The sequence below is a fragment of the Jaculus jaculus genome, chromosome 5, assembly GCF_020740685.1.
Source record: "Jaculus jaculus isolate mJacJac1 chromosome 5, mJacJac1.mat.Y.cur, whole genome shotgun sequence".
NCBI lineage: Eukaryota > Metazoa > Chordata > Mammalia > Rodentia > Dipodidae > Jaculus > Jaculus jaculus.
In genome coordinates this window covers 124,698,568-124,708,920 of record NC_059106.1, presented here as the reverse complement: position 1 = coordinate 124,708,920, position 10,353 = coordinate 124,698,568, and the positions used below count along the sequence as shown (strand labels likewise).

Below are 10,353 nucleotides of genomic sequence, written 5' to 3'. Positions count from 1 at the left end.
AATGAGAGAAAGAAAAGGGACAGTGCTACATTGTGAAGATGGAGATGCGAGGCAATCTGGCATTCTTTTTAAAGATACTTTTATTTTATTTGTTTATTGGAGAGAGAGAAAGAGGGAGGGAGGGAGGGAGGGTGGGGGGGAGAAAACGGCACACCAGGGCCTCCAGCCATTGGAAACGAACTCCAGATGCATGCACCACCTTGTGCACCTGGCTTACATGGGTACTTGGGGAATCGAACCTGGGTCCTCAGGCTTCTCAGGCAAGTATTTTAACTGCTAAGCCATCTTTCCAGCCCTGGCGTTCTTTTTGAGGACCTATTGTGTGCTGGCATCTCTGGAGACTACCCCCCTTTCCCCATTATCTGGCTGTCTTTTGCTGTTACGGTCCTCCCTTGGGAGTCTTGAGTGGCAGGGTGGGATGTAAACTCCAGTTCTGTGGCTGACAGATGCCTGAAAACACAGCTTGTCTTTCCCTTAAAGGAAAAATAAAATAAATACAATGAAATAAGTGTGGCGTTTCCTTTGTTGTCTCAGCTTTCCCTAGTCTACCCCCACTTCCTCTTTGCTTGTTGTTGGGGCCACCTCTGTGGTAGCAGCCAGCGAGGTCTGCACAAGCCATTTGAGACTTGTTCCTTTCTGCACTCGGACCAACACCAGCGCCAAGAAAAGTCCTGGTTCCACTCGCAGGGGCACGTCCTTCCAGAATCTTCCTCCGCACGTCCCAGCCAGGGTTCTTCCATCAAGGGCTGGACATCTAGACAGTGCGAGGACCCGGGTCCTTGCAACCTTCTGCTGCTTGAGTGGCCGGGCAGTAGGAAGGAGAAGGGTCAAGGGTGCGAGTGTGAGTCAGCGCCCCGGGGCCCTCGAGGTGGGGAGGTCAGGAGGTCTGGTTTCTGCTGCCTCACAGAGCGGCGTGTCCCCTCCGGGCGTCTGTGTCCCAAGTGACAAAATGACCTCTGTCCCTCGAGGCTTCTTCCAAGTTCCATCCAGAACCCTCCCGAGCTCCAGCCCTGGTGGCTGGAGAGGGGGGAACCGGCGGCGGCGGGGAGAAAAGCCGGCGGCACCCTGCGCGCAGCGGCGGAGCCCGGGGCGGGGACGGTCCCCGCTCTCGGCACCTGGGCCCAGGTGGCCGGGGGCGGGCCGGGGGCGGCGGCGGGGCGTGCCGGGGGCGGTAGCCGGGGCGCGCAGCATCCTTTCCTGGGGTGTGAGGACGCTGGCGCCGCGAGGGTGGGGGGGCAGCCTCCTTGGAGGGCACAGGGCGGGGCCGGCTAAAAGCGGGGCGCGGGCGTGGGAGCCCTGACACTCGGTCCTCTCCCGACCTGGCCCGCGGTCTCCCGCAAGACCCGGAGAAGCGGAGCTCAGGGGCGGCCGGGGTCAGGGGTCGAGGTGCGCGCGGCTCCGCGGCTCCGGGCTTTGCCGTGCGCCCCGAACTCCGGCGGGGCCGCGCCGGACGCCGAGCCGCCGGTGTCGCCTGCGAGGGCGGCGGGGCCCGAGGACAAAGGGCGCAAGGTAAGAGCGACCGCGGGGCTGCGGGGGTGGGGGGGGAGAGAGAGAGAGAGAGAGAGAGAGAGAGAGAGAGAGAGAGAGAGAGAGAGAGAGAGAGAGAGAGAACGAGAACGAACCCACATCGAGAGGAGGGAGAGGGGAGAGAGCACGGGCGGGGAAGGGGTGGGAGAGGGGGCGCCGCGCCGTACTTGGTGTAGGGTCCCAACTGCACCGACAGGAACTTTTACCACGACAGCGACGCTGCTGATTGCGCGTGTCTCCAGGATGCGCGCGCGCTTCCCCTGCGTTCCCTGAGGTGTGTGCAGCCCAAGGCTCAACAGCTTCAGCAACCCTGAAGACGGGACCCGGCTTGGGGGGGGGGGGATGTGAGTTCTTCCCAAAACGGCCCTGGGACAGTCTTTGAAAGACTCTGCTCTTGGAAAGGCTGCTGGCAGTGGTAGTGACTGGTTAGAGTCTTTGGTAACTGGATCCCAGTTTGGGGTCCTGGAACAAAGGTGTGTGTGTGTGTGTGTGTGTGTGTGTGTGTGTGTGTGTGTCCGTCCGTCTGTCTGTCCTGCGGGGCGCCAGCAGTAGGAAGGTAGGGTGGGGGAGGAGGCCAGGAGACAGGCCATTCATGCAGAAGAACACTGGGCCATTTTGCTGTCAGTGAGCTTTTGATTGTGGGTCAGGAAGGCCAGCAGAGAAGAGAAACCACCTACTTTATAGGCTTAAGTTTTTCTGTAATCAACTTTTATTGGAGAGTTAAGTGTTGCTCCAAGACTTGAAAGGTTTATTTTATTATCCCTTTAAAACAATAAATGTGTAGGTTTAACTTGAAAACAACACGTTTACTCCCATCCAGCAAGGACGCTTTAACTTCTGCCTTCAAGACTGGGTGTCCAGTAAGAAGATCCTGAACTTCACCACACATAAATGTCTTGCTCACTAGTCTAGTTTTGCAGTACTTGATAAAATAATGTTGCTGGAAAATCTAACAGCAGTTAGTCTTCCACCTCTCTTTTCTTAGGGTTTATTTGATCCCCTCAACTGCCCTGTGGCATTGTGAATTACTAATCTAGCAAGCAAAACTATCTATGTATTTAGGCTGTCATTCTAGCCCAGGTTGAGACCTGAAAATCACTCTTTAGGCCAGGATGGCCTTGAACTCATGGTGATACTACCTCAGCTCAAGTGCTGCTGGGATCATGGGCTTGAGTCATCTCACCCAGCTGAAAGACCAGTAAACTGTGAAGCTATTTCCTGAAGCACAGGTGAGGGGAAGAGTGTTCCACACTGAAATCTGGCTCATTTAAGGTTTGCAGTGTAGTCTGTGACATTTTGGTCTTGCATAGCCTTGCCTGAGTTGCTCCTCTCCTCGTTCTGGGCCACACACTCTTTGTGGAGTACCAAGCGAGCTTGGGCTGAAACTGGCATTCTACCTTTCCTTTCTTGTTATTGCAGGTGGCTTAAATGATTTATTTGTGCTTTCAAATGTTTTATGTCCTGATCAACACTTATAATCTTTCATTGGGCTTGTAATTTGAAGCTATACTTTGTATGGGTTTATATCTGTATTTTTGTCTTGTCATTTTAAATATAGACATTATAATCTCATAGTCTGCCTAAAGGTTTCTTGTATGGTTAATACGATGTTGATTGCTGTTTCTTTCATTTGGTCAGCAACCCATGGAGTGTCTATGATCTTGAATGTGTTCTAATTCTACCATTTTACTTAAAACTCCATTTTTATTGTTTCCAGTGTGGGGCTTCAGCATTTGAACTATTTAGATTCCAGAGTGTTCTGGAGAAATCTGCTAGCAGAGCTAATGAAAAGTTGGAAAATCCAAATGGGAAGAATGTTGAGTATGCCATAGAGAGAGCAAGCCCTCTCTACCCACTCTGCCCGCGAGCCAAGGCACAGTTATCAGAGTCAAGAGGACCAGGACATTGCAGCCAAGGCTGTCATGTAGGCCCTTCTTCCAGTATGTTAGGGAAGGGAGTGTGTTGCTGTGGGCAGCCTCCCCTTTTTAGCTACACATCATAGACTTGGAAAGGAAGCCTTTAGGGCCTTTGTGAGGGCAACTGAGCATTAGGGTGAGGGCAGCTACTCCAGAGGGTCTGTGGATTTCTAATCCCTTCATAAAGACCCCAGGAAGCTAATCCTCTCAGTCATAAATTGCTTAATGGGTATTTTTGGCTTTTGGTTCCATTTCTAGATACACAGATAAATTGTAGTACTTTAAAACTAATTACACTGAAAGTATGGCAAAAGAAGGCTATTGGCAAAATAATATATGCTTGTGATCTGTTCTAAAGTTAAAGGACATACAAAAGAGTTAAAAACAAACCAGAAATTGTTGTCTATATCTAACTGCTACAAACTCATTGCCATACTTATTCTGGGCATAAAAATGCATTTCTAGCCAGTCATGCTGGCACACGCCTTTAATCCCAGCACTTGGAAGGCAAAGGTAGAAGGATTGCCATGAGTTCAAGGCCACCCTGAGACTACATAGTTAATTCCAGGTCAGCCTGGGCCAGGGTGAGACCCTACCTCGAAAAACAAATACAACAGCAACAACCCCCCCACAATGCATTTCTAGATGTTTCAAAAGGTGGCCACAAAATATATTTCATTTATTTCACTTTATATCTTATTTTCTGTGTAATAAGTGTGAATATCACCTATCACATTTCTTTGATATTATCATTTTAAATAATGACTTTATATATTATTGCACAGGTAGATGGTAATTGAACTGTTTTTTTAGTGGATTCTAGGGATTTTCCTACTTGTGCTTGTTATGTTCTTTCCACTTTGACAAAACACCAGTGATTGGGAATAAAACACATTTATAAAACTTGGCTGCTTTTATTTATGTATTTATTTTGTTTTATTTTTATTTATTTATTTGAGAGAGAAAGACAGAGAGGAAGAGGAAGAGAGAGAGAGAGAGAGAGAGAGAGAGAGAGAGGGAGAAAATGGGCCCACCAGGGCCTCCAGCCACTGCAAACTAACTCCAGACGTGTGCGCCCCCTTATGCATCTGGCTAATGTGAGTCCTGGGGAATAGAGCCTCTAACCGGGGTCCTTAGGCTTCACAGGCAAGTGCTTAACCGCTAAGCCATCTCTTTAGCCCATTGGCTGCTTTTAGAAAGTGGAAAAAGATGCTCTATTTCAGGTATAGGAAGTGAGAGGGGATGAAGTCTGGCCTCAGCCCTGTTGATCTGAGTGTAATCTATCTGACTCTTTAGTCTTGGGCTACTTGTTCATCCCTATAACACAATTTGCATTCGATTGACCCCCCCTACCAAATTATTGGTTCTTGTGTCTTTCAAAAATACATTTATTTATTTATTTTCAAGCAGAAAGAGAGAATGGGCATGCCAGAGCCTCTAGCCATTGCAAATGAACTCCAGATGCTTGTGCCACTTTGTGCATCTGACTTTATGTGGGGAATCAAACCCTGAGTCATTAAGCTTTGTAGTTAAGCACCTTAATGCTGAGCCATCTCTCCAGCCCAGGTTCTTGTGCCTCAATCCCACTAGTACCCTGCCAGAGCTTGGCATAACACCAACATATGTATATGTGTATATGTGTGTGTGTGTGTATATGTGTGTGTATGTATGTATGTATGTATATATATGTATGTATTTTAGTGGTGGGAGGGATAATGTTTTGAGGGCCATATGGGAAACAGACTCAAGAGAAATATGCAGTGCTACCTTTGTCCAATTAATTCTTATGACTTTAATTTATTTATTTATTTTTTCGGTTTTTCAAGGTAGGGTCTCACTTTAGGCCAGGCTGACCTGGAATTCACTATGTAGTCTCAGGGTGGCCTTGAATTCACGGCAATCCTCCTACCTCTGCCTTCTGAGTGCTGGGATTAAAGGCGTGTGCCACCATGCTCGCTTTCTCATGACTTTTAAAAATTATTTTTATTATGGAAAATTTCAAACATGAACAAAAGAAGTAAGAAAGTAACTATAATCCTATTCAGCAGATTGCCTGGGAGGCTGTAGAATAGAAAGGCCATGACTTGGCATTAGGAAACCAGCCTGACTTGTTCACTTTAACTTTGAGAGAGTTAGTTCTCCACTCAGGACTCAGGTTCTCATCTTTCCTTTGAGGAAGTTGAGTTAGGTCTTCTGAAAGCTTCCTTCTGACTTTAACTTTGTTAAACTCCTTGTATAGGGTCTTCCTTTTAGTCTACTGCGATGCCTTATACATTGTAATGCTTGAACCACTATCTCCAGAAAAAAAATTGACAAAATTCAGATTCTTTTTTGTTGTTGTTTTTTTTTTGAGGTAGTTTCTCACTCTAGCTCAGACTGACTTGGAATTTGCTATGTAATCTCAGGGTGGCCTTGAACTCATGGCAGTCCTCCTACTTCTGCCCCCCCCCCCCCCCCGACTGCTAGGATTAAAGGCGTGCGTCACCACGCCTGGCTTAACCTTTAGAGTTTTTGTGGCTGGGGAGATGGTTCAGTGCATAAAAGCACTTGCGGCTCAAGCATGAGGGCCTGAGTCACATGCCCAGCACCCAGATAAAAAGCCGGGCATGGTCATGCATGCCTGTGACTCCAGTGCTGAAGGGTAGAGTCAGGAGGGTCTCTGGGCCTTGCTGGTCAGCCAATCTACCTGAAAAAATGGGGAGCTTCAGATTCAGTGAGAGACTGTGTCTCAGGAAGGCAGAAGAATGATAGGACACCTGATGTATTCTTTGGCCTCCTTGCACACATATCTACATACTACACATGCAGACACCACATATGCAATGCAGAGTCTCAGGTCCTTACCTTGACTTACTTAGAAACTATTGGCAGCCAGCAATCATATTAACAAGACTCCCGTATCTGATAAGTCATCAAATTTGAGAACCCTAAGTCTATGAAAGTAGCCAAGGTGATTCTTGAGGTCTTAGGTCTTAAAGAATAAAACCAGATACGAAGTCCCCTGTATGTGATGTATTTGCCTGCCATGCAGGCCTGTAAGCTAGTCTAGAGATCCACCTCTGTGCAGAACCTTCTTGACTGTGTGACTGGAGAAGAGATCTCTCATCAGGGACTCTATGTGATAGTTTACATGTTCTTGACTCGAAGATACAATCTTTCTGAATTGGGTCATATGTAGGCAATAAAAAGGCTGAGAAGTACCATTTTGTTTTGATGACACAAGTCATCTGGAATGCCATTTATTTGTTTAGCCCTTTATCACCCCCAGTACACAATACTACGAAGAATCACGACTCTTTTGCTCACTGTGGTATCCCAGCATCCAGTACAATGACTGGCTCATAGTAGGTACTTAGTAAATATTTGATAAATGAATAGGCTTTTGTTTTGGGAACTTTCGGAACTCTGGGTGGAGAGTCAAGCCCAACACTAGTAGAAACAATTAGACAAAAATTAAAGATTATACGTTGAGGTCTTGCCTCTATGATATAGGATAACTTGCACCCTAAGATCATTTAGGTTTATAATTGTTGAGTAAAAATATTTATGACATGCTTAGCCATGTCTTAGATTGTCAAATGAAAGTGTCTTTTATGTGTTTAGCAGTGTCTTAGATTGTCAAGTGTAAGTGTCTATTACATGTTTAGTAATGTTGAAGGTCCTGGAAGTATGAACGCAACATCAGAATGGAACAAGCAGCTCATGCATATGGGAGTCATTCACCGATACATGACTACCTTTTTATTTTGTACTTAAATTTTTTTTTTAAAATTACCTATTTGTAAGCAGAGAGAGAGACAGAGAGAAGAGAGAGAGACACAGGGATGAATGGGTGCATCAGGGCCTTTACAGGCTGCAAGTGCATCTAACTTGAAGTTGGTACTGGGGAATCAAATCCAGGTCATGGGCTTTCTTTTTTTTTTTTTTAAATTTTTGGTTTTTCAAGGTAGGAATTTGCTCTAGCCCAGGCTGACCTGGAATTCACTATGTCATCTCAGGATGGCCTCAAACTCACTGTGATCCTCCTGCCTCTGCCTCCTGAGTGCTGGGATTAAAGGCGTGTACCACCATGCCCAGCTCATTAGGCTTTTCAGGCAAGTGCCTTAACCACTGGGCCATCTCTCCAGCCCCACAGCTACTTTGTTCTTCCACTTAAGATCAGTTGAGTAATAATGATTGCTACCATCACTCCTTGAGTATCTACCATGTAAAAATATTTTATGTAACTTGCCACGTTTCGTACAACCCAGCAAGGTTAGTATTTCTTTTCCCAGTTTACAGATGAAGAGCAGCCTGAGAGTGGCTTGTTAGGGCTGAATAGCATGTAAATACTGGACTTTTTGAGGAGAAAAAGACCATTAGCATTGTAACCACTTCAGGCTATGTCATTCATGTCATTTTTTCCCCACAGTACATATTAAGAAATATATATTTTATTGTAATATTTTATATACCATAGCTTTGCCCTTTAATTTTTGACAATTTCATACTTGTATATAGTGAACTTGATTATATCCACCCACTCTCCATGACTCTGTCTTATCCTCTTCCACTCTTGCTCAACCCTTTCTTCTTTCTAAGTAATTGTCATTGGCTTCTCTTGGAGGAGTGGGGTTTCATGAGCCCCTCTTCCGTCCTTGATGGAATGTTTACAGGCTCAGTCTTGTGTAGGAAACCATAGCTGCTGTGAGTTCATGAGTATAACAGCCACATCATGTCTAGAAAATAGCATTCCACCACACCCCTCCCCATCCTCTGGCTCTTACATTCTTCTGGCTTCATTTCTCTTCTGTGAAGCTCTTGAGCTTGGAGGGGTGATATAGATGTGCCATTTAGAACTGCGCACACAATAGCTCTTCAGGTGTTTTTCAGTGGCCACATCACTGCAGAAATTCCACCCCCCACCCCCACGAGCAGCTATTAACTGGTAATAACTCCTCAGGGAGGGATGGGAGCCTCATGCTCACCTTCATCATTAGTGACAGAATGTTGATGGGCCCAGTATGACCCAGGACTTGTGCAGGTCACAACAGTTGTTAGAGATCATGAAGGCATTGGCCATAATATGTCTGGAAAACACTAATCATCTGGCTCTTACATTCTTCCATGTCCTCTTCTGCAATGTTCCTTGGTCCTTGGATGAGGTGACATAGATATCTCAGTCCGGGACAACCCACAGTCACTTATTTTTAGGACTTTGATGAGTTCTTAATGTCCTCAGCACTGACTACCAAATGCAAATAAGGAACTTCTTTGACCAAAGATGAGAGCAGCACAAACATAAATACTTAGAGGGCACTTTGGTGGGCACAACATGTCCATTTAGCCAAATAGTAGCAGCTTCCCTCCTTGGGCTTATGACCTATCCCCAGCTTTGACTAGGTTTTTGTTTTCCAAAATTTAGTCATGAGAATTAAACAGTGGTTATTGGTCACAGCAGTTTACTTTGATGACTCTGAAGTGTTCAGATGCTAATTTTAAAATAAAGGTGACAAATACAAATTCAACTTTGATAACACTGTTCAGGATCTACAAAAGTCTCATCCTGGACAAAGATCAACACACAAGACAAAGAGGATGACACTGTAATAACCAATAATTAAACCAAAGATATAATTTTTCAGATAACTTTTAGTAACAATAAATTCTAAAGTTTTGAAAGTCTAACACTACATAAAACTTAAAAGTAATCTATTTTCCTTATTTATTTATTTATTTGAGAGCGACAGACACACAGAGAGAAAGACAGATAGAGGGAGAGAGAGAGAATGGGCGCGCCAGGGCTTCCAGCCACTGTAAACGAACTCCAGACGCGTGTGCCCCCTTGTGCATCTGGCTAACGTGGGACCTGGGGAACCGAGCCTTGAACCGGGGTCCTTAGGCTTCACAGGGAAGCGTTTAACCACTAAGCCATCTCTCCAGCCCTATTTTTCCACCTAAGATAAAAATAAGTTTCTTTTTTCCTATCTAAATACACTTCTTAGCATTGAGGTAAATATTAATTTATGTGACATATTCTTCCAATTTTTTTAACCCTGCTTTAGGAAGAAGGTCTCATATTTTACTTATATATTTACAGTTTTTCTTTAGAGATTCATGACAAATTTTTTTTAGGTTAATAGGCCTGTAGTGGGACTGTGATACTATGAATAATGTAAAAATTAAAAGGTATTTATTTGTACAAAGTTCCTGAGTGGTGATATGAAATGGGATCACAGAATCTATGTGTATAGGAATCATTGAGAATTTAAAAATTAAGCTCACTTTTTTTGTGTGTGTGTTTTTTATGTAAGCTCACTTTTTTTTTTTAAAAAGAGCCTGGCGTAGTGGTGCACACCTTTATTTATTTATTTATTTGAAAGCGGCAGACATAGAGAGAAAGACAGAGAGAGAGAGAGAGACAGACAGAGAGAGAGAGAGAGAGAGAGAGAGAGAGAGAGAGAGAGAGAATATGGGCGCACCAGGGCCTCCAGCCGCTGCAAATGAACTCAGACGCATGCTTATGCATCTGGCTAACGTGGGTCCTGGGGAATCAAGCCTGGAACAGGGTCCTTAGGCTTTCCAGGCAAGCGCTTAACCACTAAGCCATCTCTCCAGCCCTGTGTAAGCTCACTTTCAAGAAAACTTATTCTAGTCTCTTTGGCACAGAGGCTAAAAAATAGTGACAAATAGCAAAAATATTATGTATAAAAACTCCGAAACAAAACATTAGCCTTAATTGGCAAAAAGTGTAACTTAAATTAAAAACTAAGCCTAACTAGATCTTTACTATGCTCATGTAACTCTGTGTGTGTGTGTGTGTGTGTGTGTGTGTGTGTGTGTGTGTGTGTGGTTGGTGGGTTTTTACTGAGGCAGCAACCTCATCACTTGCTCCTTATCCTTGCCCTTTAGCAACAATGAAAACCAAAGC

General features: G+C 45.0%; 1 protein-coding gene across 1 annotated transcript in view; it reads left to right on the top strand.

Moving 5' to 3' along the window:
- Positions 1-732: 732 nt before the first annotated feature.
- Positions 733-10,353, top strand: part of Greb1 (growth regulating estrogen receptor binding 1) — a 164,525-nt gene continuing 154,904 nt past the window's right edge. Inside the window, exon 1 of the mRNA XM_004665684.2 lies at positions 733-841. The gene's annotated coding sequence lies outside the window, so the exon portion shown is untranslated. The remainder of the gene's footprint in view (positions 842-10,353) is intronic.